The sequence below is a fragment of the Mus caroli genome, chromosome 13, assembly GCF_900094665.2.
Source record: "Mus caroli chromosome 13, CAROLI_EIJ_v1.1, whole genome shotgun sequence".
In the NCBI taxonomy this organism is placed as follows: Eukaryota; Metazoa; Chordata; class Mammalia; order Rodentia; family Muridae; genus Mus; species Mus caroli.
Window position 1 is genome coordinate 13,636,099 of NC_034582.1, and position 15,985 is coordinate 13,652,083.

General features: G+C 40.1%; 1 protein-coding gene and 1 pseudogene across 2 annotated transcripts in view; both read right to left on the bottom strand.

Annotated features, from left to right (window-relative positions):
* Positions 1 to 15,985, bottom strand: part of Pou6f2 (POU class 6 homeobox 2) — a 382,578-nt gene that overhangs the window by 145,632 nt on the left and 220,961 nt on the right. The window lies entirely within an intron of this gene.
* LOC115029174 lies at positions 9,833 to 10,037 on the bottom strand (annotated as a pseudogene).

Below are 15,985 nucleotides of genomic sequence, written 5' to 3' on the forward strand. Positions count from 1 at the left end.
ACTATGTTCATAGCAGCCTTATTTATAATAGTCAGAAGCTGGAAAGAACCCAGATGTCCCTCAACAGAGGAATGGATACAGAAAATGTGGTACATTTATACAATGGAGTACTACTCAGCTATTAAAAACAATGAATTTATGAACTTCTTGGACAAATGGATGTATCTGGAGGACACCATCCTTAGTGAGGTAACGCAATCACAAAGGAAGTCATTAGATATGCACTCACTAATAAGTGGATATTAGTCCAGAAACAGAATATTCAATCTACAATTTGCAAAACAGAAGAAAATCAAGAAGAGGGAAGTCCAAAGGGTGGATACTTCATTCCTCCTTAGAATTGGGAACAAAATACCCATGAAAGGAGTTACACAGACAAAGTTTGGAGCTAAGACAAAAGGATGGACTATCCAGAGACTACCCTATCCGGGGATCCATCCCATAATCAGTCACCAAACCCAGACACTATTGCATATGCCAGAAAGAATTTGCTGAAGGGAACCTGTTATAGCTGTCTCATATGAGGCTATGCCAGTGCCTGGCAAATACAGAAGTGGATGCTCACAGTCATCTATAAGATGAAACACTGGGCCCCCAATGGAGGAGCTAGAGAAAGCACCCAAGGAGCTGAAGGGGTCTGCAACCCTATAGGTGGAACAACAATATGAACTAAACAGTACCTCCAGAGCTTGTGTCTCTAGCTGCATATGTAGCAGAAGATAGCCTAGTCGGCCATCACTGGGAAGAGAGGCCTCTTGGTATTGCAAACTTTATATGCCCCAGTACAGGGGAATTCCAGGGTCAAGAAGTGGGAGTGGGTGGGTAGGGGAGCAGGGTGGGGGCAAGGAATAGGGAACTTTCGGGATAGCATTTGAAATGTATATAAAGAAAATATCTAATAAAAATATAAAAGTTACAAAAAAGAAAAAGAAAAGAAAAGAAAAGAAAAGAAAAGAAAAGAAAAGAAAAGAAAAGAAAAGAAAAGAAAAGAAAAGAAAGCTAGATAAACATGGACCCTGCTAGTGGAGTCAAGCATGCTACTTTTTAACTTTTTGCCTTGACAATTCTAACTGCTGCTGTTTCTGGTTTTTACATTTCCTGCAGACTGTTGCAGAGAGCTTTAATTCTTCTTGACTCTTGAATTGATCTGAACCAACTTCCTTCACTTTGGCTGGAAAGAACTTTCACAAGAATAGCAAAAGGTTAAAAGTAGCCTAAGTTGTTTTGTCAGATTGCTAATGTTTTGCCTATATCATTGGAAAGATTAATGGCTGCATGTGGGTGTTGTAGAGCTAATGAGAACAAGAATACATGAAGCCCGGGGTCATTTAACCTTTAGTGAGGCGGCAGAGAAGGTTTCGCTTCTTTCCCTTTGGGTCTTTTAACCTGTCAGTACTCGTGCTGCTGGGGTGTCTAGACTATCCTGGCAGGGCATCTAATGGGATAGGTGGATGGGTTGAAGAAGAAAGAAGAAAGGGGATGGACTAAGGGAAATGAAGTAAATAGCTCTTTGGATCACCCAGCTGCAGAGTCACGAGTGTGGCCTTGAGCACAGGAAGCTTCCTGCCCAGATCATGGAGACAGGAAGTGTCCATAAACAACTAGGCAGTATTTTGTCTAAAGCTTTAGAGTCATCAGCCCATAAACATGAATGAACACAGTCAAAACCCTAGTTGACCTTTCATGGAGTACTTACTGTGTGCCGTATGTAACCTCTTCCCATCCCACACTACAGGACCAATGAGAAGTGACAAACTAGGCAAAGTGATGTTCCCTTGGAAGAATTTACAGTATGAATGCTAAGGAAGTAATTGTATGAAGATCGCCGACAATTTATACAATTAGAGTAACAGACTTCCCTCAGAATCCCAAAGCTATGCATATCTCAGCCATTCAGTGAAAGACAGGCATCCAGCTCTTCTTTCTAAATCTGGGAAGTAGGAACCTATCATGGATATACTTAGAAACAGTGTAGGGTTGAATTCAACAGCACAAAGGTTTGGGGTCTTGCTGTATTTTAATTGTGACCACTGGAAGCTTTACCTAGTTCTACTTTTTAAACATGTGGGGTTATGTAATTGGGGTTTGCAAAAAAAATTGATAATAGTAAACATTTTCTGAATGTACAACAAACACATAATGAGCCCAAGTTTGTGGCCATGCTCACCCATGCTGTATCATGTGACTTCTGAACACAATAGTATACACTGGACTGTGAATGACACCATGGCACAATCCACCAATGGACGCCACTCCAAACACACTAGCTCAGAATGCAGACTGCTGTCTGAGATGAATTGTAGTGTTTCTATTTTACATACAATGTTTCCGGCTCTTCTGGAAACATGAAGTTTTATTTTGGAAAACTAGGACTTTTAATATTTCCCTCAGCACTTAAATATCAAATTAGTATTTCTCTGGAGTATATTGTGTTAGGTGTTAGAATATTCAATTTTAAAAATTATTTGAATTGCTGAAGTTTGTGAATCTTCGTTAGGTGAATTTTTCTTGGGATTAGGATAGAATTTTAATAGTTTATAAATTATCCATATACATACTTCTGCCAGTTTTAAAAAAAATTCACATTTTGCAAAATGTATTCTCAGTACTTGTAATTATAAAAAATAAAAATACAGGTCAAATATAAAGGCCTTTGAATACAGTCACTATCTTATAGTGTCAAATAGCTAAAATTTAATTATTAATCCAAAAATAAGCACATTTATATTATTAGTGTAGAAATTTGCTTTCATCTTTAATGAAAGATAAAATTATAATCCAAGGAACTGTTTCAACATAAATTTCTTTAGCATTTATTATCAGTATGCTTAATTCATATATCTGCTTTTATGCTTAGAATTCTGGGGTTGCAGCAAACATGTTTCTGTGTGTGAAAAGGGGTCATAAGTGAGTGGAAAATGTTTGAGAAGCCTTGACCCAGGCTTTCTTTAGGAAGGACATCACTGCCTGGTACTATGGCCAAAAGGTGTTTTTTAAATTTTTAATTAATTAACTATTTAATTATATCCCAAATTCTGTCCCACCCCTGTTGTGTGTAAATTTAAAAAAACACCACGCTGGCTCCTTTGCCAGGGACTACAGCCCAAGCACCCAGCTTAGCTCAGAGATCAGCTGCCAACAGCCTCATTTCTGATTTGCCTGTTCCTCCAGGCTCAACTCTACTACTGCTCAGGGAAAGCCTTGAGCTGCTGTCCGAGCTCCAAGGGCTCCTCTCTCCCAACTAACCTTGCCAACTGCCCCATCTTCTCTTTTTCTCCTGCCTACCTTATCTCCACAAAGAAAAAACACTACACTGCTTTATTATTTTAAAACCAGCCAGATAACACAATTGTTGGTCAAAGAATCTCCTGCCCTAATCTTATCAGCTAACAGTTAGCTCCCCACAACCTCCTCCGAATCTGAAACCCCGGGTGCCCTAGTTGCCCTGAGGCCTTACATGGTTGTTCCGTGCTGCTCCTTCCAAAGCCTGGCCTAAAAACCCCTCTCTTTATTTTTTGAATCTTGCCTTCCTCCTGGAACCTGGAAGTCCCACCTTTTATCTTGTGTCCAGTAATTGGCTTCTGCCTTTTTTATAGGCCAAATCAAGATTCAATTAGGGAAACAAGACGTCTCCTACATATCCCAGTGCAGGATTAGCCTCTTCCAAGAGGTGTTTTTTAGACCTGGATCCTTTAGAGAATCAGGATGCTACTTGCCATCCCTTTATAAGAAGACGAGAAAGGGAGTTAGTTCTTTTCCTTTTTTGTAGACTCAGTTCTCTCTAATATCTTTGCTAAAAGTTAGGTCATAAGTCCCGAAAATCACAAACATTGATTAACTTAGGTTCCACATTTTAAAGGCAAATAAGTACTTTTGAAAGATAATGACTATGTGTATTACGTTTTGACTGTTAAATTGAATGTTAATGGAAATGTAGTATCTTCTCAACTAGACTCGACTACCTAAAGCATGGAGGATCGTAAGTTCAAAGACTGCCTGAGTACAGAGTGAATTCAAGGCCATCCTGGGAAACTTAGGAAGAGTCTGTCTGTTCTATGTTTTAGAGGACTTCTGTTTAAACCCTGGATTTTTTTTTTTTTTCTTTTGTAGACCTGGCTGGCCTCTTGAACTCAGAGATCTGCCTGCCTCTGCCTCCCAAGTGCCCTGATTAAAGGCATGTGCCACCACTGCCCAGCTGGCAAACTCCAGGATCTAAAACAAACAAACAAACAAACAAACAAAACCCCCCAAAAAACAAAAAACCAAAACCCCACACAAAGACAAAGCAAACAAACAAACAAACAACCCTACCCTTTTGATAGTTGTCTTTTGCATAACTTCTCAGGAAAACTGTGACCTCTCACCAAAATGTCCAGAAAATAAACAACATTAGAAACTTTGCTCCTTTTTACTTTCCTCTGGAGAAATACAGTCTTGTTTCAACCAAAGACTGTGTATAAAGATGAGTTCTGGCAAACATACTAACTTATGTGATTTTCAAAAGGCATAAGAGATGATGTGCTTAGTCAGTTGTAGATAGTGGATGAATCCTGTAGGAATTACTGCGAATCTTTTCAAACCTAGTCAACCAATGAGCAGGCTCCTGTACACTAGAGGTGCTGCCACTCAGAAACTGAAGGAAGAAGCTAGGGGCCTGCCTGCAAGAGCAGGGACATGACTACAGTCCTCATGTTGCAGGTGTGTATAGCATCTTGCAATACTTCGCTTGGAGATCAACTGGGGAAGACTCTCATACACAATGGGAATTTCCTTCAAATGGTTCCTGTATCCTCTTCAGTCTCTACATCCAGTGCCCTCTGTTCACAGGATGCTGATAATCATTTACTCTGAATCTGAGATGGTTTTCTTGGAAAACTAGAAATCAAGTCTCTATTAATGTCCCAGTTCTGTTTCTGCCACACTACTGGAAAAGCCCTTTATGTCATTTTTCACAAAAGTTAGGATCAATTCACATATATGTGGAGGCTTCATCAGCTTATCCTAATAAGATCTGGTATTCAGACTCATGATAAAACAGCCCTTCATTTGGGCTGCATTCTTAGTCAACATTGTCAAGGAGCTGACTGGAAGGGACATTGCTAGACTCTAACTTTTCTATCCAGTCAGTAAATGTTCCAGTGTTTCCTGTGTTCCAGCCAGACAACACAAAGAGCAACTTGTATCCCTAAGAAACTTAGGCATTAAAATCTAAATGATGGGGACAGATGAGAAACAACACACATAAAGAAGACAGAATAGTTTAAATGGTGAAAATTGTCAAGGTAGAAAGTCAGAGGGGAGAAAGGGAGAGGGGGAGAGGGAGAGACAGAGAGAGAGACAGAAAGTTAAGATATTGTGGAATTATAGGTAGAGGATTGACTTGTCAACCAGACGATAGGGCAGAGCATTCTGATGTGGGGAAGATGGCCAGAGGCTAAGGCATCATGCTTGGCCAGCAATATGGTGGAGACACAGGCATCAGATGCCTGGCATCCAGGCTGAAGAATCTGGGATGAAAGGAAGGCAGTAGTGTGGAATGGGGAGGGGAGGGTTCTCCTGAGTAAGGTGCATTCTTTGCCTATCATTGGGCTGATTTTCCCTACTAGCAATAGGTTCTCTGGACTTTTATGTAGCAGTGTCTTCAGTGCCTGTGTGACATCTCACCTCTGCTTTTCAGAACTCTGTGGACTTTGCTCCACTTGTTCTGGAATTGGTTCTGTGGAGAAGCTGAAGACAAACTCATTACATGTCCATTCTAGATGGCTTGATTCTGGTGCCTACCTGCATGGACAGACAACATTTAAGTTCAGGGACCTGCCTCTTGAGTGTTCATTATTTTTCCCCGGGAATATGTCTTAAAACTGATTCAGCCTTTTTTTTTCATTGCTAGATATTTTTCTATGTCTTCTTCTGTTCTCTTCTGAAAATCTGCTATGTTTATGCAGGACTAGAAATCTCTGTGTTCCAAGCTGTTTTCTAGCTGCTGGGATCTATGGGGTTTGCTCTGGTTTCTTTGCATTAGATACGTGGCTAAGTTAATTCTGTTTCTGGCAGTGTATATTCTGTCACTGACATTTCTAATTTATTATTTATTTTTTCCTATTAACCTTTTTAAATACCGCCATTATTACCTATAGTATAATTTTGTAGGTCCTGGCTTTCTTTCTTTCTTTCTTTCTTTCTTTCTTTCTTTCTTTCTTTCTTTCTTTCTTTCTTTCTTTCTTTCTTTGAGCTCCCACATCTTTGAGGTAGTTTTCACTGATTTTGTGTGCTCTTTCATTCTCTTTAGAGAGTTAATCTCTCTTTTAGATTTTTCTTTCTTTCGGAATAGAACCTTAACTGTACTTTTCATTCTTTGTTCCTTCATGTGATAACAGTCTTCTATAGCCTTACTTATACTTGCATGTGACTGTATCTGTAAGTATAGTAATTTGTGTCTCTGCCCCATTCCTTAGCTACACACCTGTAGCCAGATCATTGTATTATGTCTAATGCTGGAATAATACTTATCCATCCACTAGTCATCAAAAGAGTTCAACAGCTAATTTATTGGACATCTAGTAAGTACCAAGTTAAAACCATTGTCTCTGTAGAGTTCCCACTGTGATGGAGGGAGACAGGAAGTAAATGATGCGTATATGCAGAGTCACTGAAAGGATTGGAAAGGCAGGGTGCTGATGAGAGATTCTGAGGGAAAGGGCTTTCTTCCTCAGTGACTGCAGACTCATGTTTGGATTTGTGTGGTTCTGTGAGATCACAACTGTCTTGCTTTCCTTCTGAGTGGGAGGGCAGGACTCAGTTCTGTGCACATGGCATTTAGCATTGCCCTTCACTGGCATCACAAAGAACAAACTAATAAATAATTTCCTCATTTTGATAGCAGTCCAATTTAAGATGACTGATCCTCATTTTGGTATGTAAGGAAATGAAATATGAGTTTTATGATTAAGTTTGGGCTTATGGATGACCACTTCCTTTGTTAGAGTCTGTGCATAAACCTGCTTGTCTATATGACACAGTAGGCACTTACCTAAGTGTTTGCAATGTTTTAAAACTTACTTTGACTACTTTTCAACCCTGGAATGTGCAGGGTTTTTTTTTTTTTTCTTCTTCTTCTTCTTCTTAATATTTTGATTCAATGCACAGATCTCAAAGGCTTCCCATCCCTTACAATTTTTTTCTTTTCCTTTTTCTGCTCACTGTAGAAAACTGTGAAGTATTGCATGGTGGGGCTGCAGACTCTGGATTGCCCTAGATTCTGGCAATTCAGAATGAAGGTCCAACAGTAACCTTAACTTTGCCTTCTGGAAGGGTTACAGCAGCCTTTTGTTATGTGATCATATCACCCAGAAAAGCTAAATTCTGCACCGCCAAGCTGTCACTCCACCTACAAAACCCTCTTTGAAATCAATGGGGCTCTGAGCACCAAGGAGCCAGGCACAATGTAGGAGAATTGGGCTCCGTGCACTCACAACTACAAACCGACACACAACATTAACAGCATTTATTAACTGCTAGGAAAGGCTTAAAAGGCCACAGCTTAGCTACCTAACGGTGGCTTCTGAAGGACCTATACAGAAGAAAGGAGTGTAGGCTCTCCCATTTATGTAAGTTACATCCTGTGTCATGTCACTAACTCATACAGTTGTTGGATAAAAGTTTACATTGTTCAGGAAAGGTAACATTGTGAAAATGACAAACATAGGCTTTCTCCATGTTTTATGCAATTAAAATGTTAACCTTGACATTATACTAACTCTTCAATTTTCTTTATATGTCCTTCAGTTTGCAAACCTGAGGAGCTTTTTTTTTTCTTCCTGGCATGTGTGAAATATCTACAGTGAGGCATCCTCTTTCCTGTCTGTGACAGCTTTATGAGTAGTCACTGGGACTTGGCTATCCCAGACAGTGGCATTCGGTTCTGCTTGAGATTTCCTTCAGTATCCATATTCCTCACTTTTTCCATTAACTTTTCTCCCAAGATAGATCATGCTCCATGCTACTGGGTGATTTGTTTGATGGAAAGGAGAATGATAGAGAAGGCTGGCCCTTCTAACACCCAACTGGAAAGTAGAATCTCTTGTGGCACCTCTTCATTCATAGAAGGTTCCTGATTCCTCCTTGGAGAAGCTTGTCTATACCACCTGGGACTCCTGATTTTCCCCAAATGCACCTGTCTTTGTATTTCTCTCTGTACTCTGTGTCCTGCCACTTCTCCTTTGCTCTTACTTTTAAGCAGGCCATCCTTATTTTTGTCTACATAAGAGAAACACCATAACAGAAGGTGGTTGACATAGAAAGTGCCTTTAAGGACTAGTTGTGTTACACTAACATCCTCATGGAAAACTTTCAGCAGGCAGTGAGCTGGTAGGTACAGAGCCCTTCAGTGCCTCTGAGAGATGTGCCCCATTCCCAAATATCTATTTGATGACATGTTAACAGTTGTTTGTGTTTATTCTGCTTCCTATTCCTGTTCCTACCTCCAAATCTTTTTTGGTAAGGCAACAGTGGACGTGGTTATGGGCATTTATTTGTGAGTACACTGCGGATGTATTTAGTTCCATTTTAGTAGGATACCTTTAAGTTGGTGTTGGATATCTTGGTAAAGGAAAGCATTGTGCAATGTTTCTCCTACACATCTTTGTGATGTGTACAAGCATTCCCAAGGTGGCACGTTCACTGGAGGATGATGGGTAATGGAGGCAGCACTTGAAATGTGCAAGCCCATAAACTATTGTGCATAAAATTATTCTGTCCCTTACAACTCTAAACCCTAGCATGATACTATGGACTAAGAAGCAGATTAATCATCATAGAAGGATCCTTCAAAAATATCTATAAGCACTGATATTATATAATTTTAGTTATCTAAAGAGGCATTGAAAGGTAGTAACCAGAAATACAGGCAATATTGAGGAGTATGGGAAATTATGTTGGTAGATCTTGTGATGTTTCTGGATCTTTCAACTTTTAAACTTCTGTTTTGCTATAATTTTCCTTAGCTCTACAAATACCTAATACCTAATCTTGACAGATTCCTAAGTCATATAAACTTCCATTACTTTAACTCTAAACCTGCCTATACATAAAAGATGTAATTTACTTAATTAAACAATTTAATTGGGGCTGGAGAGATGGCTCAGCGGTTAAGAGCACCGACTGCTCTTCTGAAGGTCATGAGTTCAAATCCCAGCAACCACATGATGGCTCACAACCATCTGTAATGAGATCTGATGTCCTCTTCTGGTATGTCTGAAGACAGCTACAGTGTACTTACATATAATAAATATATAAAAAATAAATTAAAAATAAATGAAAAACAATTTAATTTACTTGACAAAAAATATTTTAAAGGTGATTGACTACTACTTATCTTTTTATGTATGAACTAGTAACAGCAAAGGCTTATACACTTATTTCTTCTTGAGTATACCCACTGTACAGCCAGTGGTCTTGTTGTGTTAGCCTTAACACAAAGGTCATAGAGAGGGCAAGCCCAACTTGGACTCTAACCTTCAGTTATCTCAGGTCTTTAGGAGCTTGTTTTCCACATAATTTTCCAGAACTTGAGTCTATTTTTCCATCCTTCTGTCTTTTTGGGAAATGATCTGGGATTTAGTACCAGCATGGATTCTGCATAATGGTGATCAAACGCACCAATGCATCCTCACCAAACTCTAACCTTCTGGTGAGGTCAGTGGTCCCTTTGCTTGAGACCTTCTTCTGCACCCCTAATGGCACCAATAACAATGACTTTCGTCTATTGCTTATGGATGTGAGTTGCTTTTCTCAGGAATCACTGCCAACATGGTAGCAATACCATGGTGACATAGAGTCTTCCTGTCGATTACCTTAAGTGAATTTAGGAACTGCAGAAATCAGTTCTTCTGAGTCCATTTTACAACTCCAACTGTTATCTGTGGGTCATCAATTGGTCAACCTATTGGACATCTGAACATCCTCAAATATCTCATTAATGAATCATTTTTGGTAACTTGTTTCTACACTTGATCTTAGCCAAAAGGCCGAGAAGCGATGGTAACTTGCTTCTAACAGATCCCTTCAAAATGCCTCAAAACAATAACCAAAACTATATAAGACAATTAACATTGAACAAGGAAATAAAGGAAAAATATTTAGTTCAACTTGAATGGAAATAGCAAATAAACAAGGGCCACATAGCATGGAAACTAGAAGCTATCAACTCCAATTTAATAGAAGTTTCCCAGTTCAAGAATCAACATGGACAATGAAGCTTCATGCATGCTAGTAGCATATATAAACAGCATGCTTTCTGTTATGCATTGAGATGTGAGCTTTTAGCTATTCCTGTTGCTACAGTTCCCTGCTATGGCAGACACTCATCCCTCTTTAATCACAATCCCAAATGAACTCGTTATTTGATAAGTTGCCATGATCATGGTGTTTTGTCACAGCAATAGAAAGGTAACTGATACAGAAGATGGTACCAGGGAGTGTCCTGTTGCTATGACAGAACTAACCATGCTACTGTTTGGAAGGGTATGGTGGGCAATTTTAGGACTTTGGACTAGAAAAGCAATTGAATGTTAGAGTTTAATAGACCCTCTTAGATGAATGTAGGGACACTGCTGATGGCAACTTGTATTAAGAAACTTCAGCTTAAAAGGTTTCAGAGAGCAGCAATATTAGCAACTGAGCTAAGAACCTTCCTTGTGATATTTTGGCAAATAAAGTGGCTGATTTCTGCCTTTGTCCTAAGAACTTGCCTGAGCCTAGACTTAAGCAATGGACTAATTTCTTTGGTGAAAGACAAACTAATATTGACTCTGATGTGCTATTATTAGTAATCACACAACACAGAGAATACTGATATGTCTGCCCTTAGTACACACCTTTACTCCCAAACGATGAAGGTAAGGTTAGTTTGTAGAAGGAAGCACCCATGTTTGAAAGTGAGGTCTAATTGAGTGACAGACAAAATGAGGCATCAGAGAAAGATTTGACAATAGGATAGAGAAACAGGCAGAGAGAGAGAGAGAGAGAGAGAGAGAGAGAGAGAGAGAGAGAGAGAGAGAGAAACAGTTTTACTGGGACAATTTTATAAAGACAGGTTGAAGAGAGAAAAAGCTAACTAGACACAGTGAAGGCAGAATGAGAATGAGAATGAGCCAGAAGATTAGAACAGATTGCCAGAGTTAGTATGGGGGCAAGCAGAGTGATTCAGGAGAGGCCAAGAGAGAAGCCATATTAACCCAGTCAGCTTGGAAAGGAGTTTGAGCCAGCTGAGTTGAACCAGCCAGTCAGAGCTCAGAAAGAGCTAGAAAGGGTGAGCTTATTCAGCAGTAAGTATAAGAGGCTGAAAACATTCTAGGCCTAGATTAGATTGTATGGATTCTAGAAGCTTCCTGGACTTGGTCTAGGTTTGTAGCAGAGACAGTAAGCCTCAGAGACAACAATTACTTCAGGCAAATAAAAGATACTTTTACAATTCTGGATATGTAAGAAGTATGCAATTCTCTCTCTCTCTCTCTCTCTCTCTCTCTCTCTCTCTCTCTCTCTCTCTCCTCTCTCTCTCTCTTTACTTCTTTTTTCTTGGTTGTGAGACTAGCCTTTTAGAGTGGAACTGTGGGACCATGAAAGGCAGCATGTGTTCTGGTTGAGTGAAGCTTACTCTGGAGACCCAGTTGAAAATTCTACAAGAGACCAAACAGTGAGCCACATTCCCAGACACAGGCGCCTGACACCACAGAGCCCCCAACTCCATAATCCTGTGACTATCAGTCACATAGACAATGTCCCAAAGTCCTGGCATTCTGGCTAGACTCCACCCTTACAGTTACCTGACAATAGCTAGGTAAGCTCTGCCTCACAGTTACCCTGCAACAGCTAGGTAGCTCAGCCCACTATAAAAGGGGCTGCTTGGTCCCTCCTCTCTCTCTTAAGCTTTTGCCTCTCTTATGCTCATCTCTAGCTCTCCTTCTCCCCCTCCCTTCTCCCCTCTCTCCATGTGGCCATGGCCAGCCTACTTCTCTGCTCTCTCTCTCTCTCTCTCTCTCTCTCTCTCTCTCTCTCTCTCTCTCTCTCTCTCTGTTTTCTACAATAAAGCTTTAAAACCATGGACTGTCTGTGCTCCTCAAGGCCCACCTTGGTAGAACAATGGAATAGGCTTTCCCTAAAGAATTGCATCTAATATTCCTTGAGAAGGCCCCCAAGCATTTCTGGCCACCAGACCAAACCAAGGACTCTCCCCGAGTGGGAACTGCCCAGCGCCTCCCCTTGCCCCCTTTTCCCTTCGGGCCGGCCCAGGGCTGACTGTATTGCCACCGGGGCCTCTTACTTTGTTCTCAGCTCTTCTGCAACATACAGCAGTGTCTGGGATTTCCGAGAGTGATAACCTGTTGTCTCTGGCCTCCGTGAGACCCAGAGATCCTGGACTGCTCCCTCTCTACCCACCACGGACTGGGGTTCCGTGACTTCCCACAACTAGACGCCCACTCGGGCCATGTGGAGAGTGCAACAGTCCCCTGAGTCAGCCCACTCAGAACCCCAGAGCTCTGGCAGGACTTGGGCTCTCCCCCACCCCTTTTATTTCCCTATGCTCGCTGCTCAACATGGAACCGTCTCTTTAATGTATAATTTGATTTTTGATTTCACAATGGACTGCGTTAAGAAATTGCCTTGAGTCTCAGAAGAATATTTGGATTTTAAATAATGTTGAGACTGAAAGACTGTAGGGACTTTTTGAGTTGGATTACATTTATTTTGTGTTATGATATGGCCATAAACACACAGGGTTTGGGTTAGGGAGTTAAATGTGATGTTTTGAAAGAGATTGAATGAGATGTTCCCCATAGGCTCATATGTCTGAACACTTGACTTCCAACCGGTGGCACTGTCTGGGTGGGTACAAGCAGTGTGGCCTTGTAGTTGAATTATGCCACTAGGAGAATGCTTTGAGGTTTCAAAAAATAAGCAATTCCCAGGTCACTCTCTCTGTACTTGTGGTTCAACATTGCTCCCTTAGCTGTTCTTGTCACCATGTTTGACTGCCAAAAACATGACTGCAGTTCAACAGCCAAGAGCACCGAATGTACAGTAGAATATAATGTTAAGTTTCAGAAAGAAGAATTGGAGACTCTCAATTGGTTCCTTAGCAGTGTGATAATAGTAGTAGGGAAATATAAGGGGAGGGAATGTGGGCTAAGCTTAAGTCTTTTAACAGTTACTAAGTGTTAGGTTTCTTCATTCATAAGGAAACTAAGTGGTATCTACTTGTAAGGGTATTAGAAGAATAGAAATAAGGCTCTGGTAACATTGATAAATAACGATAGCTTCCCAAAGAATGCCAGGATTATCCTTCATGGGTTTATGCTACTACTCCTGTTCTCAGGTCATTGCCTTAGACTCATCAGTAAGAGTTGCTTTGATACACAAACAAGACTTTATTTTCAACAATGCTAAGTGGTTACTTACTAACTGGAAGTTCTGGTTCATTTAATGTGCTCTTTGTTTGTGAACTTGGTTTCTATTTGTTAGAAGATGAGAATTTCAAATATCCTTCACATTTCTAAGATTTAAGGAACTGAATTCACAAGTGTAGCAGTTGTCTCTAATATTATGTAACTATAGAGGAAAAAAATAAATTAAATTGTAGGAAGGGTTATTCTCTAAAGAAAGGAAGTTAGGTCTGTCCTTCTAGTGTGGTTAATGAATTTACTGTTCTATTCCAAAGGGAAAAAAATCTTTGGAAGCTTTCTAAGAGCATATTTAGCTCATTTCATTTTTCTTTTAAAATTTCCAGTGGAAATCACGTATATGAGAATGCAAGGCATCAGGCTTCAAGTGTTCTTCACACACTGAAGACCATTCGTGAAGACCTGTTTATAACCCTACATTTTCAGAGAAGTGTAACACCACCAATTTATGGCATGCGTTTCTCTTTAGATTGCACTTGCATGTGTGTCTTATCACCAGAATTGCACAGGGAAGAGGGGGTATTATAGGCATCTCCACATGTAAATATGACAACTGAAAATCTCAAAAATTCAATCTCAAGCACTATAGCTATTAATAGAAAGCTAAAGCATTTAGGGATATCCAGACACTTGCTTCACAGCAGTTAAAGCCCCACAGTATGGCATAAACACATTTGAGCAGTCTGATTTGTCCTGCCCTCTTGTTAATGAAGCCCAAAACAGAGGACTGTTTTGAGTTTCTTCTTACACACTATGAGCTAAACAAAACAGAAACACATTTTAATTAAATGCATTTTGATTTGGAGACAATCCAGTTGGTCAGCTCTCAGGGTCATGTTTTTATGGCTTACCTAACCACTGAGGCTTTTCCTTCTTCTCTGCACCTCCTTCTCCTCCTCCAACCCCAAGTCCATGAAACCTAAACCCCACCTATGTCTCTTCTGCCTGGCTGTTGACTGTTGGCATTTGTATTAATCAATCAGAAATAATTTAGGAGCAGGGTCACTAGTTATTGGCTGTGGGCATCTGTTATTTATCAATCTTAAATAATCTAGGAGCAGAGTCACGAGTCTACATGCAGAGTACAGGTCTTGGGGGCCAACACTTAGCACTACAATACAGAGTAAAGGACCAACCTCAACAATGTTGATTTATAAGATTTCTCTGTATGTTAAAGGCACATTCTAGTCTGCCATTTATGTTGAAACTATTTTATTTTGTTATTTATCTTTTAATTTAAAAAAATGAAGATATGCTTAAGTTCCAAACCTTTGAAGATTTTTTAACAAGGGTTCATTCTCTTTGCTTCTAGTTTTTGAAATGCTTAGCCGCATTTGAGAAAAGATAAATGTCACTAAAGGGGTTTGTATGACATAAAGAGTGAGGTGCATAAATTAATCTAATAACTTATTTGGGATAAAGTGAATTGAAACAAAAGAAGAATAGGGTTGAATACAACAATTTTAGTAATTTTAAATGGTAAATAGCTTCATCCTGTTCAAAAGAGAACAAAAGTCATCGTCAGCACTGAAGGTTTGCTCACAGGAGACAGGTTTCCACGCAGACATCTTGTTGGGAGCTGGGTCTGCCGGAGGAATACTTTCCTGCAATTTAACAATATCTTGCAAGGTCAGAGAAATACTCAAGGAACCAGCTTGCCTTCTTACTTGGACACCCCAATGGATTTAACAAAATATAGCCCAGTTTTATTTCTATCAGTTCCCAACCTTTGTCCTGTGTCAGCCCTACTCATCCTCCAAGCTGCTGAGCTGCCTGCCTCCAACTGAGATAAATGCCAAGCCACCTTGTGGGCAGAATGCTCATTCAGCCTCCAGGTGAACCTGCATTTCCCTGATTTGCAGATTGCCTTTGTACCTGAGGTAAACTGCTTTTGCTTTGATCTCAGCCTTGTTTATGATTTTCCTGGTTCACAGAAATAAGAAAGACCTGAGTCAGTGAGTTACATTTCTTCAGTTCTTTTTTTCTGGGAAGTATTGGAGAAGTACTTACCTAGAATTAATTTAGTTTCTCTCTTCCTTTCTTACAAACAGATCCCGTGTCTACAGTTTGAAGAGACCAAGTCATGCTATGTGTGTTTTGAGATACCTTGCATGTCACAGTCAGTCTATAGGGTTTGCGCCCATGCTGACCAAGGAAGGAGAGTCAGTCTTTCCAGGACATCATTCCACCCTGTTAAACCCATACGATCAATTCCCTTTGCACCTTCCAACAGCTGCAGGGAATGAAGTATTATAAAAAGATACAGGAAGAACAATGGTAAACTGTGAATGATGGGTGTTTCTATCCACCCTTATCCATTAGCCAGTGGAACAATAGCAATGCAAAGGTGATTGTTGGAGCTATGTCTCTGTAGTACCAACCACTAGTCTTATAAGCAGGGTGCAAGAGTAGTGGTTGTTTAATGTGACCAACCCAACAATCACCGATTTATTTAGAAACTTGTAAAACAGCTTTCATCTTGAAACAACTGCTACAAAACTCTGAATGGGTCTCAGAAATTAACATAT